The sequence below is a fragment of the Symphalangus syndactylus genome, chromosome 22 (genome assembly GCF_028878055.3).
Source record: "Symphalangus syndactylus isolate Jambi chromosome 22, NHGRI_mSymSyn1-v2.1_pri, whole genome shotgun sequence".
NCBI lineage: Eukaryota > Metazoa > Chordata > Mammalia > Primates > Hylobatidae > Symphalangus > Symphalangus syndactylus.
In genome coordinates, this window is record NC_072444.2 from 60,345,660 (window position 1) to 60,367,305 (window position 21,646).

A 21,646-nucleotide genomic window follows, 5' to 3' on the forward strand; every position below is an offset into this window, starting at 1 on the left:
CTCCCGAGTAGCTGGGATTACAGGTGTCTGTCACCACACCGGCTAATTTTTTTGTGTTTTTAGTAGAGACATGGTTTCACCATGTTGGCCAGGCTGGTCTCAAACTCCTGACCTCAGGTGATCTACCCATCTTGGCCTCCCAAAGTGCTGGAATTACAGGCGTGAGCCACTGTGCCCGGCCTGGCCACAGTTTTTTTAACCTTTGAAATGGAGTTCAGTATTCATACAAGTTTAACAATACTTTTTAAAAAAACAGTTTTTCATTTAAAAAACACTTCTATTCATAGGGCGTATTGGTGACCTCTTGGAAGAAAGGGATAAGGAGTCGTCACTTGGCCGGTAAGGGAAATAGATTCAAGTGGATGAGGTCCGATTCGGTCTTGAGATTTCACTGCCCTAAAAGTCAAATAATGTGTAAGAGGACAGCAAAGGGAAGACTTCCTCCTCCCCCACCCCCACCTCAGGAAATCCTGATCTTAATTCTCACTCTGTATACCCAGTCACTCAAACCAGAAACTTGGGCATCATATCTCCTCTATCTCCTCCAGTTCAATCACTTACTAAGTCCTGCAGTTTTTACTGTGTCCTATTTAAGTTTCACTGGTTTAATATTCTGGAATACATGGGCTAGATTTGCCCTACTCTGTAGGAATAAATCAGAGTAGATGGTGATGTTTGTCAGTTAAAACTATTAAGAATGTAGAAGATTTTTTTAAATTTCACAATTACTGCCGGGCACGGCAGCTCATGCCTGTAATCCCAGCACTTCGGGAGGCCGAGGCGGGTGGATCACAAGGTCAGGAGTTCGAGACCAGCCTGGACAACATAGTGAAACCCTATCTCTACTAAAAATAGAAAAATTAGCCGGGCATGGTGGCGCATGCCTATAGTCTCAGCTACTTGGGAGGCTGAGGCAGGAGAATTGCTTGAACCCAGGAGGCAGAGGTTGTGGTGAGTCAAGGTTGAGCCACTGCACTCCAGCCTGGGCAACAGAAGGAGACTCCATCTCAAAAAAAAAAAAAAAAAAAAATTCATAATCACAGAGAAATAGGTGGTATATCAAAGTAGTTAAGCACATGGGTTATAGAGCCAGACCACTCACTTCAGATACTAGACTCTACCGCTCACTAGTTGTGTGACCTTAAACAAGTTACTTAACCTATCTGTGTCTCAGTTTTCCCAGCTCAGAGATTAGGATGTTAGTACAACTTGCCTCATAGGGAATGCTTAGAACATACCTTTCACATAGTAAGCTCTTTTTTTTTTTTTTTTTTTTTTCGGTGAGGGAGTCTCGCTCTGTCGCCCAGGCTGGAGTTCAGTGGCGCAATCTTGGCTCACTGCAAGCTCCGCCTCCTGGGTTCACGCCATTCTCCTGCTTCAGCCTCCAGAGTAGCTGGGACTACAGGCGCCCACCACCACGCCCGGCTAATTTTTTGTATTTTTAGTAGAGACTGGGTTTCAACATGTTAGCCAGGATGGTCTCGATCTCTTGACCTCGTGATCTGCCCGCCTTGGCCTCCCAAAGTGCTGGGATTACAGGCATGAGCCACCGCGCCCGGCCAGTAAGCTTTTTTTAAGTGTTAACTCTTGATCCGTTTGTTGTTTTCATTCAAGAATTAGAAAAATCGATTTCCTCAGCTGATGATTTTGAATTAACTATTGATTGTAAACATCTCTTTTATTTACTAGGATATTTGAGATGAGGAATTTTAAACAAATAAATTATTCTTATTTTCTGCCACTTAAGCTTCTGTTCCACCAACTGCATCTAGAATAATTCTCTGACCTTTCATTTGCTACACAAGTTAAATGATCCCAGTATTAAATGTCATGTAGGGTAGTAAAGTATCTTCCATGTGTAATGATGTGTCTGTATGCTGTAGGAATACGTAAGCAAATACTGCCTTCTACTTTGTGGCCCGTGTACTTGAAAAAAAATATCTTTCATTTGATTTCTGTTAGTGATTAGATGACTGTGTCACAGTTACCTTCAGCCTCTCAAGAATCTATTTTGTATAACTTAATTAGCAGCTAAAAAGAGGAAGGAAAACTGGTTTATATACTCAAAGGGAAAGAAAAACTTTTTTGGAAAAAAAATTTATTGATTGCATTATGCATTCCACACCTAATGCTAGAACCAGTTCCGCTTTACAACTGTCTGAGGACCTAGGATAAAAATTAGTTCTCCCAAAGTTGTAGAAATGAGCACAGGAAGATAGAAATTAAGTAATTCACAGACTTCGTTGTAAAGATTATGTGTAATAAAGCTTCTTGCCAGTATTGACAAAGTCCTTGTTGCTCTTACATGCCATCAAATGTACAATTTTATTGTTCCAGGTCCTTTGCTCTTTTACTTAGCTTTGTTGTCTTAATTTTAAAACTATTTTCGTTTTTAAAAAATCATCTAACCTAAAGTGTCACAAAAGTATTTTCAACATGTGTGTTGTAGCCTAATGGTGGGAAGACTCATTTAGGCAATGACTTGATCAAAAATTGCATTTTGACCCCTCAGAAAAGTCAATATACTTATTAGCATTTTTTATTTACTTTTCTTGAGGCCAAAAATAACTATACATTGTTTTTTAAAACATGCCTATACTACCAGAAATTCCTGGAGTTGCGATATTTTTTTTAGTTAATGAGGAATATAAAATGTTTGTTGAAAAATGTTTTTCAAGTATGTCAGATTCAGATAAATTGGATTTCATCAAATTAAAAAGTTTTATATTTTATAGGATGCCATCAAGAAAGTGAAATATTTTCACAGATGGAAGAAAATATTCGCAAACCATGTACCTGATAAAAGATTTACAGGATGTTTACTAGCAAAATTTTATTTTATTATTATTATTTGTTATTATTTTTTTTTTTTTTTTAGAGATGGAGTCTTGCTCTGTTGTCCAGGCTGGAGTGCAGTGGCACAATCTCGGCTCACTGCAACCTCCACCTCCCCGGTTCAAGCAATTCTCCTGCCTCAGCCTCCCGAGTAGCTGGGACTACAGGCGCACACCGCCACACCCGGCTAATTTTTTGTATTTTAGTAGAGACCAGGTTTCACCACATTGCTCAGACTGGTCTCAAACTCCTGAGCTCAGGCAGTTTGCCCACCTCAGCCTCCCAAAGTGCTAGGATTACAGATGTGAGCCACTGCACCCGGCCTAATTTTATTTATCTTTTTAAGGCAGGGTCTCACTCTCTCGCCCAGGCCAGAGTGCAGTGGCACAATCACAGCTCACTGCAGCCTCTACCTCTGGGGCTCTAGCGATCCTTTCACCTCAGCCCCCAACAGAGCTGGGACTACAGGCACACTCCACCATACTGGCTAATTTTTGTATGTTTTGTAGAGACGGGGTTTCACCATGCTGCCTAGGCTAGTCTCGAACTCCTGGACTCAAGCAATCTACCTGCTTTGGCTTCCCAGAGTGCTAGAATTATAGGCGTGAGCCACTACACGTGGCCTGCACAATTTTATTTTGTTTTATTTTAATTTATTTTATTTTGAGACAGAGTCTCACTTCATCATCCAGGCTGGAGCGCAGTGGTGCCATCTCGGCTCACTGCAACCTCCACCTCCCGGGTTGAAGCAATTCTCCTACCTTGGCCTCTCCCAGGTAGCTGGGATTATAGGCACACACCACCATACCCAGCTAATTTTTTTTTTTTTTTTTGTAGAGACGGAGTTTCACCATGTTAGCCAGGCTGGTCTTAAACTCCTGACCTCAAGCGACCCCACCTTGGCCTCCCAAATTGCTGGGATTACAGGCATGAGCCACTGTGCCTGGCCCCAGCTTGCAAAATTTTAAAAAATGATAAAGGATGTGTATACAGAATACACAAGGAGCTCTTATGACTCAATAGTAAAGACACATAACCCAATTTAAAAGGGGCAAATGATCTGAATAGATATTTTTCCAGAGAAGATACACATAAGGCCAATAAGCACGTGGAAAGATAACATTTTAGCCATCAAGGAAATGTAAATCAAAACCAAAATTGAAATCAAAACCACAATGAGATACAACTCCATACCCGCTAGGATGACTGTAATAAAACAACACGCATAAGAATTGGTAAGGATGTAGAGAAATTGGAACCGTCCTACATTGTTGTTGGGAATGTTAAATTGTACACAAATTGCTGGGGAAACAGGGTTGTCATTTTACCCAACAAGTCAACCCAGATATATAGCCAAGAGAAATGAAAACGTGTTCTCACAAAAATTTAGATAATACATGAATGTTCATAGCAGCATATTTATAATAATCAGTAGATGGAAACAAGCCAAATGTTATCAGCTGACAAATGGATAAACAAAATGTGGTGTATCCATAAAATGGAATATTATTTTCACTATAAAGGATGAATTGCTGATAAATCCTACAGCTTGGATGACTCTTGATATCACTGTGCTAAGTGAAGGAAGTCAGCCACAAAAGACCATATATTGTATGATACCATTTATATAAAATGCCTAGAATAGGTAAATCTATAGAGACAGTAGATTAGTGGTTGTCTCGGGCTGTATGGGGAATGGAGGAATTAGGAGGCAATAGCTAAAAAGGGCAGTTGCTCTATGGGATGATGAAAATATTCTAAAATTGATTGTGATTGTTACATAACTATGAATATACTAAAAGGTATTGAATTATACACTTTAAATGGGCAGTTATATGACATGTCATATGTATGTCGATAAACTGTTACCAAAAGAAAATTTTCAAGGAGGACTTCCAAATAGCTAAAGACAGTAGTGGTCATCGATCTACTGCCTCCCAATTTTCCTTCAAATAAATATAGAATAAGAAGGACAAAAATCTATACAGAATTTGAAGACATAGCATAACTTGAAGAGAATTTAAGACTTCAGTATAACTGTAAAAAGAGAGCACTCACCAGATCCTGGCATGTGATCTCTCATACTCCCATTCAGCTCCTGCCTGCCACAAGACTTTGTGGCAAGCATAGGCAAAGAAAAATGAAGACAAAATGGAGAGGAATCTTAACGTTATCTAAATGTTCAGCCAGAAAAAGTCCACCCTAAGTCTGAAATTCTTTTTTTTTTTTTAAAGTATCCAAATAGAATAAGGGTAGGGATTATAGGGAAGGGACTTAAAAATACATACAATCTGAAGAGGCAGTCTTCAAAGTGTGTAGCTTCTAGGGGAGAAAAAGAAGGTACATAAGTAGAGGAGAAGCACCCTTTGGCAGTTGAGTGGTGAAAAGGTAATAAAGCAAAGGAGGAAATTCAGAAGTGCAGCAAAACAAAGAGAACCACAAAGTTACGGGATTCATAGCCAACTGTTACCCCCACAACAAAACAAATAATTGGCAGGACTTTGCTATACTGACAGAAGAGGGCACTATTAAAATAGGGATCTTGTAAAACATCCCAGTAATAGGGTACTTTAATAAAAAAAAATTTATAGCAGTAAACACATTTATCTGAAAAAATGAACATAAATGAATAAAATTTACAGCTCAAAACAAAATTTAGGAAAACAAAGTAAACCTAAAGAGCATACCCAGAAGGAAATAATAAAGATAAAAGCAGAAATTAATGAGGTAGGGAATAGAAAAACAAGACCTAACAAATCTGTATTCTGAAAATTTTAAATTATGAAAATAGACAAATGATTAGCTAACTTAATCATGTAAAGGAAAGGAGTAAAACAGATATGCAAATTAAGATAAAGCGGTAAATAACCACTAAAAATAATTTTTAAAAAATTTTAAAATCACAAGAGACTACTTAGCAGACCTCACTGCAGTTATTTGAAAACCTAGATGAAATGAGTAATTTTCTAGGGAAATGCATATTACCAACATGGAGTTAAAGAAGTTGAACAGACTAATTTCCATAAAAGAAATAAAGAATTCTACTAAACTATCCCACCAAAAGGCATTAGACCTGAATGGTTTCACAGAGCAATTCTATCAGACCTTCAAAGATCAGATAGTTCCACTGCTGCAAAAATTGTTCCAGAGCATTGGAATGTTGGAAAGCTTCTGAATTTCTGTGAAACAAATATAGTATTGATACTTAAACCTGGTAAGAACAGTATTGAAGAAAGAAAGCTATAAATCAGCATCCCATAAGAATATTGATGCAGAAGTACTAAGTTAAATATTATCATTATGAAGTGATACACCATGACCATGTGAGATTTATTTCAGGGATGCAGGGCTGGCTTAATGTTAGGATACTCATTAGCATACTCCCTATTGATAGATTTGTGAGGAAAACTCATTATCTCCATAGGTGCTGAAGGAGCCTTCAACAAGGTCCACCCATTTTGTGATATTTCTCCCTCTCTCTCTCAAATAGGGATTGTGGGATACATTTTTGAAATGATAAAATTTATATATCTTAGTCCTGAAGCCAGGAATCTTATATATAATGGGAAATACTGGAAATATTTCCACAATATACAGAAACAAGGCAAATGTGCAGTATCTTCACTGCTATTCAACATTATAATGCGAGGTATTAACCAATATAGTTAGATACATTGATTTGAGGCATAAGAATGGGTAAAGAAGAAAGACTATCTCTGCAGATTATATGATATAGGTTGAGTATCCCTAATCTGAAAGCCACCAAAATTCAAAACTTTTTAAGCAGTCACACGATGCACAAAGTAAATGCTTATTGAAGCACTTCAGATTTTGGATTAAGGGTGCAATGAAAATAATGAAGAAATTCCAAAATGCAAAAAAATTCAAAATACCTCTACCCAAACTGATTTTTGGTTTTGGCTGGAGTGCAATGGCACAATCTTGGCTCATGCAAGCTTGACCTCCCAGGTTCAAGTAATTCTCCTGCTGCAGCCTCCAAAATAGCTGGGATTACAGGCGCCTGTCCCCACACCTGGATATTTTTGTATTTTTAGTAGAGACAGGGTTTCACCATGTTGGCCAGGCTGCTCTTGAACTCCTGACCTCAGGTGATCCACCCGCCTGGCCTCCCAAAGTGCTAGGATTTACAGGCATGAGCCAACATGCCCGGCCCAACCCAAACATTTTTGATAAGGGATAGTCAACCTGTAGTATGGCTGGAAAACTACAGGGGATCACTGGTAAAATTAATCCAAATGATAATAGAATTCAATAAAATAGCAGGATATAAAATTAACTTAAAAAATCAATAGACTCTTATATACAGACAGTAGCCAGTTAGCAGTCAGTCACAATGGTAGAGAAAACTCCACTTACAATAGCAACAAAGATTAAATACTTATTAAACATAAAAATGTACAAAGCCTACAGGAAGAAACTTTTTCAATACTTAATTCATAAAATTAGATTTGAATAGGATGGCTCATCATTATGAAGATGTCAGTTCTCCTTAATTTCTGAAATTAATGCATTCACAGTAAAAACACCAAGAAGACTTTTTTATTTTTATTTTTTTATTTTTTAAGTTAGACAAGTTATGGGAAAACAAACATACAAGAATAGCCAGGAAGAAACTAGAAAAGAAAAGCTGCTGGTGGGACTAGCTCTACCAGACATTAAAACATATACTATAAAGCTTCTATAATTAAATCTGTGTGCTACTGTCACATGAATAAGTAAATAGAGAAGTGGAATAGAAAGCCCAGAAACAGACACAGGTACAAGTGGAAATAATAAAAATGGTATCTTGGGCTGGGCTCAGTGGCTCACATCTGTATTCCTAGCACATTGGGAGGACAAGGCAGGCGAATGACTTGAGCCCAGCAGTTTGAGACCACCCTGGATAACATGGCGAAACCCTGACTACAAAAATTAGCAGACATGGTGGCTTCTCAGGAGGCTGAGAGATGGGACAATCGCTTGAACCCGGGACGTTCAAGACAGCAGTGTGCCATAATAGTGCCACTGCACTCCAGCCTGGGTGACGGAGTGAGACCCTGTCTCAAAAAAAAAAAAAAAAAAAAAAAGTGTTATCTCAAATCACTGAGGTAGAAATTGGCTTTTTAATAAATGGTACCGAGATATCTGAATGTCCCAGATAATAAATGATACCACTGAATAAATAGTACTGAGATATTTAGAAAGAGATAAAATTAGATACACATCTTGTGCCATGTATAAGAATAAATACAACATGTACACAAGTTTTCATAGCATTATTCATAACAGCCAAAAAATTCAAACTCATATGTCCATTGACTGATAATTGGATAAGCAGAGTGTGGTATGTCCATACAATGAAACATAATTCAGCAATAAAAAAAAGCAGTGATACATGCTACAATGTGGGTGAAACTTGAAAACATTATACTAAGTGAAATAAAGCAGTCACAAAAGACCACAGATTGTATGATTTCATTTATATGAAATGTCAATGATAGGCAAATCTATAAAGTGAGAAAGTAGATTGGTGGTTGCCGGGGGCTAAGGGAGTTTGGTTTAAAGAGGGGTGACTGATAAAAGGTACAGTAGTTTCTTGTTGGAATAATGAAAATGTTCTAAAATTTATTGTGATGGCTACACAACTGTATGAATATACTAAAAGCCACTGAACAAGATGCTGAATGAATTTAAATGGATGAATGTATGCTATATAAATTATATCCAATAATTAGCTGTTACCAAAAAAAAAAAAAACAAACAAAAAAAAACCTCCAAACAGGTTAAGGATCTAAATGTTTAAAGAGAGAGAAAAAAAGACCATATAAGAAAACCCATGTTTTCTTCTTTAACCTTTGTGTATGAAAAAGGCTTTTGGGCTATGACTCAAAATGCAGAGACAACCAAAGATTGACAAATACATCTACATAAAAATAAGAAAATTTTACATGGCAAAAACCAACATGAAAAAAAGTCAAAAAGACAAGCTGACAAACTGGAAGAAAATTTTTTAAACATATATTTTAGCCAAAAGGCTTATAGCACTAATACATACACTTGATTTTAGCCAAAAGGCTATTATATATCCCTAATATATAAAGAACTCTTAATAATTAAATGACCAAAAAAAATGACCAAAAAAAAAAAAAAAAACCCTGAGCACCAAAGGACCAAAGACCTGATAGAAAAAATGGGGAAAAGACATAAATGGACAACTCACAAACAATGACAATTGGGCCTTAAGCATGTAAAAAGTTTTAAGTTCATACGGAGAAATAAGCTCACGCCTGTAATCCCAACACTTTGGGAGGCCAAGGTGGGTGGATCACCTGAGGTCGAGAGTTCGAGACCAGCCTGACCAACATGGAGAAACCCCATCTTTACTAAAAATACAAAAATTAGCCAGGCATGGTGGCGGGCGCCTGTAATCCCAGCTACTTGGGAGGCTGAGGCAGGAGAATCACTTGAACTCGGGAGGCAGAGGTTACGGCGAGCTGAGATCGCGCCATTGCACTCCAGCCTGGGCAACAAGAATGAAACTTCATCTCAAAAAAAAAAAAAAAAAGAAAAGTAAAACAGCACTTAGACGCCATTTCTCATCTACCAGATTAGTGAAAACCAAAAAGAATATCAGCTAATTCTGTGTGAGGCACCTTTATATGCTGCTGGTAAAAGTACACACTAGCATAGCCCTTCTTCTGAAGAGCAGTGCCTAATAAATTGACATATGCGCTTATCTTTTGACCCAACAATCCCACTTCTAGGAATCTTCTCTAAAGAAGTTTATCCATTTTAGGAGTGTTTGTAATTGCAAAATATTGCAAGTAGCCTAAATACCCATGCAGGGAATGATTGAATAGATGATGGTACAGCCACACAATGGAGTAGTACTGTGTCACTGTAAGAAAGAATGAGGAAAATCTCTGAACTACCTGCAGTGCAATTAAGGGAATTAAGTATGAAGAGTATCTATAATATGCTACTCTTTATGAAGCAGGGAAATACAGGCACAGATGTCAACTTAGTGTGCGAAAGAAATACCAGAATGATAAACTAGAAACTAATGAAACTGGTTTCTTACAGGGAATACATGAGAATGAGGTAGAAAGATTGGGAGTAATGGGAATAAGATTGTAAGGATAGGGAGCAGCACTTCTCTGACTATAATTTTTTATATGACTTTGACTCTCAGAACCCTGGTAATTTTTTACGTAGTCTCCAGAAATAACATAAAATCAACTGGGATGTTGGCAGATATGGAGAAAGGAGCCCAAAATGTAATGCAAGCAGTAACAGATGAACAATATTAACTTGATTTATGAAGTCAATGAATAACACTGACTTGAGTGGGGAAGAAAAGAACTAAGTAACTTTGGAAAACAGTATTTTGATTAGGCATTCTAAAGCCAAACACAAGACAAAAAACAAATATTGTAAGTAGTAAATGTGTTTCTCACAGAGGTATCGCTTAGGAATTCTGAAACTGCCTTTTGTGTAAAGTTTTAAAAATAAGTGAATATATTGTAGGTAATGAAAGTCAGACTTCTCATTGTTGTATAAAGAAGTTACAGATTAAGATAGGAGTAGGCTAGAATTAACCCTGTGTTCATTGACTGGAGTTTGAGGTATCCATATGAAGTCATGGTTTTTAATATATATGTATATATGATGTATGAATACAAAAATACATAATACAGATGTGTGAATATGTGTATACTGTACCTACACATATTCCTGAGCTCTGTCCTGAGAGAGCCAGAGGAATGATACCCTAGTAAGCACATTAGGTGTTCGGATCTTCTTTAAATGCCATTCTCCAGTAAAGGGAACCATGGGTCCTTGGAAAAATGGTTGAGTCTGGGGCAAGAATAATCCAAGATGTGCCTGGAACATCATGTGACACCAGAAAGTAATTCAAAAAATGATGAGGGCATGTTGAAAGGACAACAGGAACCAATCTGTTGGAACTCCAATGGCCAAAACTGGGATAATTTGAGAAACAAAATAATGAGAATATTAGATTGTAACCCACAAAATAAAACACATGTACAGGCATTTAGGTAGATAAAATAGATGGGAGGGATAGGAAGGACAGCTCTTCCTTACATGGAATTCCAATTAGCATAGATGAAAAGAGAGAAATAAAAACCATCATTAGGCAGACAACACTATGATAAATATTGCATGCAAGAACTATCAGCGGATACTCAATGGAGAAGTTGTGATGAAAAGCAGGATATTTTCAAAGTCACAAAATACTTCCCCACAAGATACGAATTACAAAGAGAAAAATGGTAACTATGGGGTGGCGGGTGGGGGGAAATGGCAGATACCACCTTAACCAGGTAAAGTAGAAGTCACTAGTAATCTGAGACACACCAACGTCATGTGTTCCCTGATGCACTGAAAGGGCACAATTTCACTTCCGTCGTATCCCTACCAAAAATGCCTAAGTTCAGTCTAATCATGAAACTGGTGACGTTTGCTTAAGGAATCTAAATAAGGTCTGTAGATTAGTTAATAGTGTTACATCAATGATAATTTTCTGATATCAGTAATTGTACTATAATTTTGTAACATGTTTTAAGGGGAAGTTGGATGAGGTATATACAGGAAGTCTGTGCTATTTTTGCAACTTTTCTCCGAGTCTAAAATTATTTCCAATAAAACATCTTTAAAAATAGGGGCCGGGCATAGTGGCTCGCGCAGCACTGTAATCCCAGCACTTTGAGATGCCAAGACAGGCGGATCGCTTGAGCCCAGGAGTTCAAGACCAGCCTGGGCAATATGGTGAAAACCCGTCTCTACAAAAATTAGCCGGGCATAGTGACATGCACCCTTTAGTCCTAGCTACTCGGGAGGTTTACGTGGGAGGATGGCTTGAGCCCAGGAGGCGGAGGTTGCAGTGAGCTGAGATCGCAGCACTGCACTCCAACTTGGGCAAGAGGGAAACCCTGTCTCTAAATAAATGAATGAATAGATGATAAAGGCTTGAGGTACCAGGTATCTGTTGTTACCTCAACTGTTGTTATCTGAGCTCAGAAGCCAGAAAAATTTTCATGACACAGTAAGCTTTGCTATCAGGGCTCTCACTATTTGAACTAAGACTGAATAGAGTCACAAGAGATACTTGTATTTATTATTGATATTTTTGTTGCAATATTATTGGAACTTGTTCTAAATAGAATTTATTCTTATTCTCCTGGAGTCAACCATTGATTTCTTTGCTTGTTCTCTTAATATACTCTCCCTTAGAGGACTCATCCATTTGATTGGCATCAGCTGTCACCCTTTAAGTGAAAAATCTGTACATGTCACTCTCCTAATTGTCTTCATTATCTCCCTAATGAGTCTCAGGAAAAGTCCCAGCTCCTAAACTTACTCACAAGGCCTTGCCTGTCTGCTCCTACTTACATCTTCAGCTTTATTGTTTTAAAACAACAAACTCTTAGCTTTCCTTGAACTTGCAGCTCTTGCCTTGCTGAGGTACTCTGAAATTCACTCATTCCTTGAACTTGAAGCTGTTGCCTTGCTGAGCTACTTTCAGATCCACTCTTCCTAATGCTTTTTGGGTCTTGTTCATATTGTTCTTTCTTCCTCTAATTCTTTGTCTTCTTTCCCTGGCTAATTCTTTCAAATGATAGCTTAAGTATTAGTTCCTCTACAAAACATTCTTTGACCTTCAAAAACTGGCTTTCAGTGTCCCCCTCAGATACTTCCATGGCATCCTTTAGTTCCCCTGTCCTGGCACTTACTACTCTATTATAATGTTTATATCTTACACTAGACCATCTATGGTATGAAGAATAAATTAGAAGGCAGCAGAACCATTTTAAAGGCTGGCGACCAGTAGGAAGCCTCTTGGGGAAATCTAAGCAGGAACTAATAATGGTTGCCTGTATTAAGGTATTAGTGAGGATGGAGCCCAGAGATACTGTATGAAGAAAGTGGAGTATAAGATCCTTGAGAGCATTGTCCTGTTTGCCTGTAGATCCACAGTAGGGGAACTCTCATGAGTCCTTCCTTATACTCATAATTCCAATTCCATTTCCCACCTGTGGAACTTTTCACTTTACCCTTAACGGTCTTGGTGCCTTATTTCTATAATTATCTGTGTAGTCTTTGACGCTGGAACTTTGGATACCTCATTGCACCATTGGTTGTGGACTGTTGATTGACCTCACCTGACTAATACCACAATCTTTCCTCACCACTTATTAATAGTATCTCCTCTCTATGACATGTTAAGTTGAAGAGGATGATTTAGGATTGTTTATTTGCTTAATGTTTGTTTATTTGCTTTTGGTGAGTGGTGAACAAGAGTAGAAATTAATATTTTTGCCGCTATCCCAGTTGACCATGCCAAATTTCCTACTTGTAGTGGCATCAACATTCTTTTATTTATCCAGGTTTTCAAGTTTTTGAATTTTTATTAGCCTTCTAAGTTTTGCTTTGAAGTGTCTCTCCAGTGTCTTCATTTTTCTTTCCCAGTTAACACTCTGACCTTAACTCATGGTACCTTATATCTAAATTATTGTAAAATCTCTCAGTTTATATTCTTAATTTCTTTGCATCATTATCCTCAACTTAGATTCATAAGAATTATATTGACTCTAAGCCTTGACATCAAATTATCTTGGTGAATTGATTTTTCGTCAGAATTTTAAGGACTAAATGAGATAATGGATGAGTGCTTTGTAACTGTATATCCCATACCTCTTGATTTATTCCCTCCTTTTAAAAATCCTTCCAACTTGCTGGGCTCACACCTGTAATCCCAGCACTTTGGGAAGCCCAGGTGGGCGGATCACCTGAGGTCAGGAATTCGAGAACAGCCTGGCTAACATGGTGAAACCCCGTTTCTACTAAAAATACAAAAAAATTAGCCGGGCATGGTGGCGCACACCTGTAATCTCAGCTACTAGGGAGGCTGAGCCAGGAGAATCACTTGAACCCGGGAGGCGGAGGTTGCAGTGAGCCGAGATTGCACCATTGCACTCCAGCCTGGGCAACAGAGCAAGACTGTCTCAAATAAATAAATAAATACAAATTATTTAGTTAATGGTTTTAATTTTAATGAAAATTAAAAATAGATCATAGGAAGTGAATTTCTTACCTCCTTTTAGGTTATTACCATTTTATGTTCAGTAAAAGCAGAATCTTAAGGGAATGAGGAAGCTTCCAGAGTTGAAATGCCTTGGTTGTTTTGTGTCCCTGGGCTGTTGGCAGTGTGACTCTGCTACAGAATACCACTTGGGGAGATCAGCTTACTCAGTACAGGGTGCAGGGAACGGGGGAAGCCGGGAGGGCCAGAAACCCACGCTGCGTGGTATGGAGTAGTAGAAAAGAACCCTCCCTTAGAAGGATAACATCCTCTGCATTCTATTTTTATATTTCAAAGTGAGGTATTTTTACTTCAAATCACAGTACTGTATATAGTTAATAGGAGAATGTTGTGTATTTGCTAATAGAGGGTTATTGCTATATAATGGTCTCCTTCTGCCCCCGTAACATTGTAAAGAAAAACAAATCCTAACCAGTTTTTAAAATGTTTTAAATTCTTAATAAATAAAAAAATGCCACAGTAAATATAGATCTTTACTTTAAAAAGAAAAGGAAAGGAGGCCTACTGGAAAGGGTTACACAGAAAAGTTTAAAGTTATAAAATAGACACACAGATAGCCTTCTGTCTTCACTAGTTCTTAACATTTTGGCACATTTGCTTTCTCTCTCTGTGTGTGTCTGTTTCTCTGGCTAATGTATTTTTATCACACCCAAGAAATTTAACGTTTATAAAATGCAATCATTTAATATACCAACCGTGTATATACTACTTCAGTTGCTCCTCAGATTCCCGAATCTAATCAGATACAACACTTTGCATTTTGTTTACTGGTCTCTCTAGTCTTCTGTAATTTTCCCAGTTTTTTCCCATAATACTGACTTTTTTTTCAGCATTAAAGCTGGCTCTCTTGTAGAATAGTCCACAGTCTGAATTTATCTGATTGTTTCATGATTAGATTCAGATTAAATATTTTTGGAGGAATACAGCATAGGTGATTTTTTTTCCCTGTTGCATTATATCAGGAGGCATGAAAGGTTAGCCTGCCTGATTATTGGTGATGTTAAATTTGATCACTTGATTAAGGTAGAGTCTGCTGGTAGAAAACGTACCTTTGAAATTAAAAGTTATCAGTAACCAAAGAATATCTTGTTCAGTGACCATCTCTCATCTAATAGGTTTTGTCAACTATTTATGATCCTTGCCAGAATCAGTGATTACCTTAGTGGTTGCAAAATATTGATTTTCTACTTCAAGAGATGTGTTAAATTTCTTTAAAAAATTGTTACCATAAGATGGCCCTTGGCTATAGTAATCATTTGCTCTTTTTATTTAGAATGTATTAGGAAGTATATGAGAGGATTAGGTTCAAATGTTGTCTTTACCTATAAAGGTTGAGATCTTTAAAAAGTTCCGCAAGAGCTAAGGCACCAGAAAAATTAAGAAGAAAGTTTATCAGCCATGTTAGTAATTAGATTTAGATATTAAATTTCTGCTATTAGTCCCATAGTTGCCCTAGTTCCTATCATTCAGATGGGTATTATCTTTTTCCTTATAACCATAGTTAAGCCCTGTAGAGTCAGTATACTTCTGTTTTTGCAGAAGAAGTTGCTGGACATTCCAAAATGGATAGCACAAAATTTAAGGTGCAAGCAAAAAGTTAAATTTTATTAACTCAAATTTCAGCTGGGTGTGGTGGCTCACACCTGTAATCCCAGCACTTTGGGAGGCCAAAGCAGGTGGATCACTTGAGGTCAGGAGTTCAAGACCAGCCTGGCCAACATGGTGAAACACCATCTCTAGTAAAAATACAAATATTAACCAGTTGTGGTGGCAGATTCCTGTAATCCCAGCTACTCGGGAGGCTGAAGCAGGAGGATTGCTTGAACCTGGGAGGCAGAGGTTGCTGTGAGCCGAGATTGCACCGCTGCTCTCCAGCCTGGGTGACAGAACGAGATTCCATCTAAAAATAAATAAATAAATAAATATTAACTCAAATTTCTGTTATTGAGGATTTATTTGAAAGTTTTCATTACCTGACCTTGGTAGCATGTTTAAGCACAGTTCCACAACATCATTAGAAACCTAAACCTGTTTCATATTTGTGTTTTAACATTTGTAAGGTAGAGACAAAGCCAACTCATACAATTACTAGTGTAGCATCCAAAAAGAATATTAAAAGATAAGATTCTGTCTTATTAACAAGTTGTAGATTATTCCTAAATTAATGGTTTATTATCACTAAAGCTCACTATTAATAACTAAGTTACTTCCCTTCCCTGTATTTTAAGATATTTTTAATTATGAGTTTTCACTAATTCACAATTACTTGAGTTTATAAGGCCTACCTAACAATTTCCAAAGCTTGGAGAGAGAGAGAGAATCTTTTGAAATGTAGTAGAAAATATTCATTTGTTTTTGCTACAATGTAAGTGGGTTGCTTCATTATTCTGCATTTTAGCTTGTCCATCTGTTTCATAACAAGAGTTTCTATTACAGTTTTTAAGAAAAGCTGCCTTGAAATATGTTTCTCATAAGTAACAAAGATTTTATCTGAGAAAAAAATCATTTATACCCTTTGGCAAAAGCGGTAACTCTTTATGGAAAAGTCAGGAGCTTGGATATTTGTTTTTTGGGTACCTAGGCTGGCACTTGATTTTTACCAGAAAGTGCAGGGTGCAGTAAAAGATTGTACACTGGAGAAATTTTAGGTAAATCAGTGGGAAGCCTCTCAGATAAGTCTCAGTGTTGTTAGCTGCCTCATCACCTTTGTTGTTTGAAGATTTAGGACGATTTTGTGGATTTCTATGTATTTTTAACAATCTACTTCTAGGGCTGAGTCTGTTTTTGGAAAGGTGTTAATATTTTTTCACATTATACTATAAAGCTGGTATCTTTTAGTGTTTGTCAAGTTGGTATAAAGAGCACTGCTGGTTTGTTAATCCGTAAGGCTGTATAAACTCTACATGACTTAACATTTTAGTGACATAGAAAAGTGGGATTTCTGGTTGGTGTACAGATCTTTCTGCACATAGTGCAGGTAATGTATGAGCATTGTCTGATGGATCCTTACAACATTCCTGTATGCTTTTGGAAAGTATGATCTTTGTTTAACAAAATGGGAAACAGAGGCACATGCTGTACCCAGCTATCACAGAAAACAATAGTTAGAATCCAGAAAACATACTAATCTGGTTCAGTGTGTTGCCGAATAGATACAATTAGTATTCTGTTTTCTTTATCTTATTTGTTTGCCTTATAATTATTAAACATTGTTTTTTAAATTTGGTTTTGGTTGATTCCTTTTCTTGTAAGTCCGCCACTTGAGCTAATATAATATAGCCAACAAGCATCTGACACGAGGCAGAATTGTCCTCGGATCGCAATTCTATTGCTATCTCCATCTGTCGGTATGAAGAAGTAATGCTCTTGCCAGAATAAGCAAGCTTATTTTAATTTTAGCAAAAACCGATTAAGAAATAAGGAATTGTGCTGTTAATTCATTTTCTTTCTTTGTGACAGGTAAAGTTAGTTGGAAGATGCAAAACTGTCACAGGAAGTTAGCTGTAATAGACAAATTGCCTTTTTTTAAGGCTTTTTGTTAGTAATATTAAAAGTGTCAAAGAGAGTAATTTAAAAATGATATATTAACCATACCTAAATTATTTATGGCTTGTTCTTTAAGGAATTATAGAAAAATATAGTTGTCTCAACTTTTTTTCTTCAACCCGGGATCAGGCATTATTGTGCAACAATATTTTAATAGCGAGAAATCTCAAAAATCCTGACAGTCTTTGCATATTCACAGTTTCATGGGCTTTTGCATCATTGCTTCTGAATTGCTAATGAAGAGCTCAATATAGCTTCTGATGCATTTCAGATATTCTGGGTGGTGACTGGCTAGAGTGTTACTGACATCACAACATACAGCTGTTGACTTTCTATTGTCTGAGTCCTCCTCGGCAAGTGCTTTAGACTGCTCTAGCAGGCACTCCCAATGCCTGACTAATCAGCTGGATGTGTGCAGTGAGCTCTATAGAGGAGCAATGCAGAGCATCAGTTTACAGGTACTATGGAAAGAACATCTTCTTAAGTCTGTATGATGAAGCAAATACCAATACAATGAAGGTATGTGACTCTTAATTCATTTGCTAAATTTGTATAGAAGGTAATCTGATACATGAAGAAGTATTCATGTTCACTTAGTACCATAATTTTTGTTAGAGGATGTGTGATAAAATTCTACTATATTGAAAGTGAGAGCATTTTAAAATTGTTTTTGTTTATTTTTGCAAAAATATATTTGTTTAGGTTGGTGGAGTGAAAAGTAGAGTAATTTACTTCTCAGCTGTAGCACCAATTTCTTCTCCCCACCCCTCACATGTTTGATATTTCTTGTAACTTACTGATAGAATGGTTTACCTGTGTGCTAATTGGTATTTGTGTATAGCACAGCAAATTGTCAGCTAGAAAAATGACTTCTCTTTCAAGTTCATCTTAAAATAGACATACTATATGGCTTGTTCAATTTTAAAAATTTTGTGGAACAAATACAATGTGAATGAGACTTTTGGAAATTAAGAAGCTAAGAATCTTAACTTTCAAAACTCATGGTAACGGTTTTCTACCCTTTTGGGGGAAGAGGTGGAATAATTTTTAAAGTGCTTGTAACAGCAAAACCTAGATCTGTCATTGCTGTGATTAACATAATCAGATATCACATTGCAAAAGAGAGCAAATGCTAATCAAACTATGTAATTTTTGAGGACTACCTTATTCCTAATTATACAGTCTGAAAACTTTGACATTTACCTCGATATTTTGATTCCTCAAAACTGAAATCTCATCATGTAGGTGATACTGAATGACTAACACATGTCCATTAGTGTATAATTGAATTGTTTAGAAGGTTTTTGAGAGTTTTGCATGCTTTTTATCTGGAATTAGTTGAAATTTTAACAGCATTTGGAATTGTTATGATATGAATTCCTTTCCCCCCTCCATTTACGAAACAATTATTTTGTTCTTAAGAAATAATTCATCTCTTTTCTAGAGGAAATAGGAAGAAAATCACTAAATGGCCTTTTATCAACGCTGAATGTCATTGCTCTTTCTTTTGTCTATTTCTGATTCCCAACTGTGTAAGTAATTAGGGTCGTGAAAATATTAATAGCTATTATTAAAATTAGGGTCTTTTATCAGATGCATTGCTTCACCCTAATGCCAAGAGAATTTCATTATTTTTAAGCCTCAGATTTTAAGTTTTATGTTGAGAACTATAAAAGAAAAAATTAAAATAAGCAACACATACTCTCAGTTCTTACTTAACAACTGCTTTTATCCATCCTTTGTCACATTCTGCTTTTCTTTTTCATACTTTTCCTCATTTTCATTTCTTCTTTTTCCTTTAGGTTTCTGTTTGTCTGTGTGTCTCTATGTTGCCCTCCCTCTCTTTTTCTGTTTGACTTTCTGAATATTTGTCTCTCCCTCTTGTTTTATCTCATCTCTCCCTCCATCTTCCATTCTCCCTATCCCCACCCATTTTTCTCCCCCTCTCCCTCTACATTTGTCTTTCCTACTTTGTCTCAGTCTGTCTCCCTTTCTGTTCATCTACCTGGTGTTTCGGGGTGTTTCTCCCTTTCTGACTAAATCTATCCTAATCTCTCTCTTTTATCTTTCTCCCTCCCTCCTTCCTCTTTCTTTCTCTTTCTGTCTTTCCTTTTCTGCCCCTCTGACTCTCTCTCCCTGTCTGTTTCAGTATCTCCCATTCTCTGTCTCTTGCTTTCCCATTGTGTCTTGGTCTCTTCCTGTCCCTATCTGTTAGTCTCTGTCCATCATTCCCTCTTCCTTTGTCTATTTCTCTATGTTCCCTTCTTTATTCTCCCTCTCTAATCCTTTTTGCTGCTCCGTGCCTCTCTTTCTCCCTACCTTTCTGTCTCTATCTGTGTGTCTCCCTGGCTACACCTCTTTCAGTCTCTCTGCCTCCGTCCTTCCCTCTCTTGGCACTCTGCTCTCTTTCCCACCCTACTCCCAGATCTTTCTCTTTTCTGTCTAAGCTTCAGTCACACACATTCACTCTGCAAATTTTCATTCTCATACAGGTTTTCAGTTTTCATTGGAGCCAGATCTGCACTTAATTTAAAATTTTTGGTGAATTAATAAACCATTAGATAAAGAAATTAAATACTATATTTTAAATAAACATGATTTACTGTTTGCTCAGTTTTTTAATTTTGAGAAACTTATGCTTGAGGTCTTATAAGTGGATTGAAATCATTATTGAAAAATTTTTTGTCTTCTAAAGAGATACGTGTTAGGCCATTATTAAAGGGAATTATTTTTCTCTTAAAGGATTTTTCCATTAATTTTTAAGATTTACAGAAAGCAATTTAAATTTTTTTCCTGTTAAGGATACAGAAGATAATACCCCACTTCATAGTTATATTTCAGATTATGGGTAAGCTTGTATTTAAAACTTGTATTGACTTTTTTATACCATCTGTATTTTTCAAATGTGTTAGCAGATATATGCTAGTAGTTTCTTCTTTTGTTTTTAACCTCTTGTTTTGAAATAATTATAGATTTATAGAAAGTTGTGAAAATAGTACAGAGTATTTTTTAATGTTTTCCTCAAGATTTTGTATTTTGTAACTGAGTATTTAAAATAGAAGAACAGACGCTCATTTAGCATTTACCTGTTTACATAATCACAAACCTAGCAACTGTCATTATATTGTTTTCATTTCATTTTGTAAAGCAGATTAAAATACCACTTGATGCAAGCATAGTATATATTAATAGCAGTATGGCTTTGTCTTAACTAGCATAGAGCTATCAGGAAAGAAAATTAGATTTACGAGTAACAAGTTACATATATAAAGTATTCAAGAAGCAAAGAAAGATGTATAAGATGAAAATCTCAGAGCTGAGTTAAATGTCATTTTCACATACAGCTCTTCCTCTGAAATTATGTAGCATTCCTTGTTTCTGCATTCTTTTGATGTCTCTCCTGCTTTGTATAGTTTTCATATCTGCTCTGTGATCCCTCTCTGGTTGTAGGGGACAAAAGATGGGAATGAAACAGAACCAACAAAATCATCATCTCTAAATCTTGCCATACTTCCACAGCTGACCAACCCTCCTTCTGATTAATAACTGAGATCTTTAATACAGTTAATATAATTTATTTTTTCCCAACTAAGTTCCTCTAAGCCCCAGAGTACCACAAAAGTACTTCAGGAAATAGAGAAAAGCCTGAAGCCCAGTTAACACTGCTCTACTCATCCCCACCTTCTCACTTGAACAGAGCAAGTTTATATAATAAATATATGTTTCCACGGTCTTAGTTCTCCAGAAGCCTATATATGAATCCTACTTAACCCTTATTTTATATTTTATATATGTATGTTATAAAGTGACTTGGATAATATATCTGTCGCATTATATAATATATATTATGCAAATCTGTTACATTATATAATATATATGATGCAAATCTGTCATAAATATGCATGTCATTTTATTATAATATACATAGATATAAAAAAGGGGTTGTTAGCTAGGATTCATGTATAGGCTTCTGGAGAACCAAGCAACCCTAAAAGCATGTGTAAACTGTGAACATACACGTGTGAGTAAGCACATGTGACTGCTGCATTTCTGAGGAGAGGATCCTTGGGTTTAATAAGATTTTCAAGAGGGATCCTTTCATGGCCCAAAAATAATTAAGAGTCACAGCTTTATAATGTT

General features: G+C 36.7%; 1 protein-coding gene across 2 annotated transcripts in view; it reads left to right on the forward strand.

The window, feature by feature from the left end:
- R3HDM1 (R3H domain containing 1) overlaps nt 1–21,646 on the forward strand; it is a 198,406-nt gene that overhangs the window by 38,645 nt on the left and 138,115 nt on the right. The window contains exon 1 of one of the 2 annotated variants that reach the window (XM_055262002.2): nt 17,870–18,025. The exons of the other annotated variant lie outside the window; for it this stretch is intronic. The gene's annotated coding sequence lies outside the window, so the exon portion shown is untranslated. Of the gene's footprint in view, nt 1–17,869; nt 18,026–21,646 lie in introns of those variants that run through there. 2 annotated transcript variants of the gene reach the window in all.